The sequence below is a fragment of the Propithecus coquereli genome, unplaced genomic scaffold (assembly GCF_000956105.1).
Source record: "Propithecus coquereli isolate 6110/MARCELLA unplaced genomic scaffold, Pcoq_1.0 Scaffold53, whole genome shotgun sequence".
Lineage (NCBI taxonomy): Eukaryota > Metazoa > Chordata > Mammalia > Primates > Indriidae > Propithecus > Propithecus coquereli.
This window is the reverse complement of record NW_012151174.1, coordinates 7,495,767-7,498,073: the sequence shown is the minus strand read 5'-3', so window position 1 is coordinate 7,498,073 and position 2,307 is coordinate 7,495,767.

The following is a 2,307-nucleotide window of genomic DNA, read 5'->3' as shown; positions in this document are numbered from 1 at the left end:
CTGCCAAAGTTTAAGAGATTCCAAAACATAATGACGTCTTCCGTCCCTGTTGCTGTGGTAATAAAGAACTCGATATTTTCTGGGAGGTCTGGAATGCTGCCTGTGACTTCTGTCTTATTTCCTCCTGTCTTCGCTCAGGGGTCACGGTTATTGATAAGCCACTATGAGCCTCGAGGACACTTCCGGCACCTTCTCACACGATACACATGCTTCCACGAGCATTTCTGAAGTGACTGAGAATCTAGCACTTCTCCACTTGCAGCTGCACTTTGCGTCTCAGCAGAAGACAAGAGCGTCTGCCTCTAGGCCTCGGATCCTGAAGATTATTTTTGGTAGAAGCACCGTGTAGGCTTTTTCTGCAATGAGCAGCAGCTGACGGGATTTTCATGACACCGGACTGTCGGACTCTCTCTGTAGTCTTTAGATAACAGTTGCTTTCATAAAGACTAGTTCTTACCAACTGGAATGACCATGGATTATTTTGTGAAGGAGATAAAGTAATGTGTGTTCTTGTAAAATTAAATTTTATCTGCATTTCTTTTCCTGAAAATATACCCAGGAACTGAAAATCTTTGAACAGGTATTAAAATCTACATACGTAAGTATACAGACTAGCTGAGGGATAAAACGATTTGCTTTTATAAAATATCTTTGATTACATGGATATAATAAATTGTGCGCATATAAATGTGTGTCTATATGCTTTCCTTTAAATATGTTTGAAAAGATGTTTGAAACTTGATTATACTATTTATAATTGGCACAGTACTTTGAATTATGCCAGTACTACATTGTAAAACAGAGTTGTATTTTTTGATATTTAACAATGCTTAATACTTTAAAATGCCACTTCTGAGGAATGAACATGGTGTAACACACTTGAATATGTGTGATGCCAAACTTTTTTAAATAAAATATAAATTAAGCTTATTTATTATTTTCTTTAGTTCAATCTTGGTCATGTTTTGGTGTGTATTTTTAATTTTTTTCTTCAAGTAACACTTTGGCATGAACATTACTGCAGGTTTTTGATGAATATAATGAATGTATGGAATTAAAACTGAAATTTGCATGGTCTTCAGAATTTTTTCTGTGTGCACAAATTTAGCTGCTGTTAACAGAAGACAGAACTTCCTGTGAGTAGCCATGTGTGTTGATCAGATAGTTTTTCTGAGATCTTCAATTAATCTCACTTTAAAAATGACCAAAACATGTCTTTCTTGAATTACCTTTGAATAAAAGTTTGTATATTATTTGTTTCACAGTGTACTTGATTTTTCTCTACTGAGTTCAAGGTTAAAAAAGTTGCCTGTTTTGTAACATTTGCATTTTGTAACTTTACAAATCTGTGTTTTTAATTTGTTACCAGAGTAACCTGTAACACAAGACTATTAGATCAATAATGTAAGTCACTGAAAATTATTTTCCAAGGAAAAGTAACCGTAACCATCAAGGAAAAGTTTCTCGAGAATTGGTGAAATTAAACTTTTTATATTTTATGTCCCTGATAGGAGCAGGACACGAGATGAAGATAAAAACAAGTAGCATTGGACCAAAAAGAAAGTCAAAGAAAAAATACCTACTCTAAAGCAACTGAGGAATAAATTGTAGTTTTGATACCAAATAAAAGGAATTGAGGAAGTGGGGGTGGAGGAGTGGGGTTGGCAGCTGCAGAGCTGGACCCAGGGGAAGGAGGGAGAGGAGGGAGGAGGAGATGGTGCTGCCGTTGGACAGCTGTGCCTGGGGCTTAGGTGGGCGGTGTGAATGTCGGGGGACTATTAAATCTCTTCCTGTGCCTTACGGTCTCTGGCATATGATTCCTAGGATTTATTATCTCCTTGTTATCCCTTACAGCATGAGGACTCGGGTATTAGAAGCTTAGCTGCTGATGAGTTATGAAACAATTGATCAGGTTTACAGCAGTGTGCTAAGGCTGCCTTACTTGTTTGGTCTGAGGCCACCTTCCTCCTCCCGACTGAGACAGCTGCCGGGACCTCACTTGAGGGAGGAGGCCACCTACTCCCAGTCTAGATCCTGGAGTTGTAACCTGGCTGCATCGCCGTGAGGGGAAAGAGCAGGGTGGCCTGTTGGGGAGTGCGCAGGCGTGGACATCAGGTGGGTCTGGGTTTGCATCCCCTCTACTGTTGCCAGCTGTGACCTTCAACACTGAAACCGTGACACTTAATTTGTCTTTAAAGTGGCAACAGTAGAGTCTGTGTCACAAGGTTATTGTTGGGTTTGAAAGAGCTGACGCGAGCTGACAGGCCCCTCCGTGAATCACAGCTGTTCTCTGAGCCGCCCATTTCT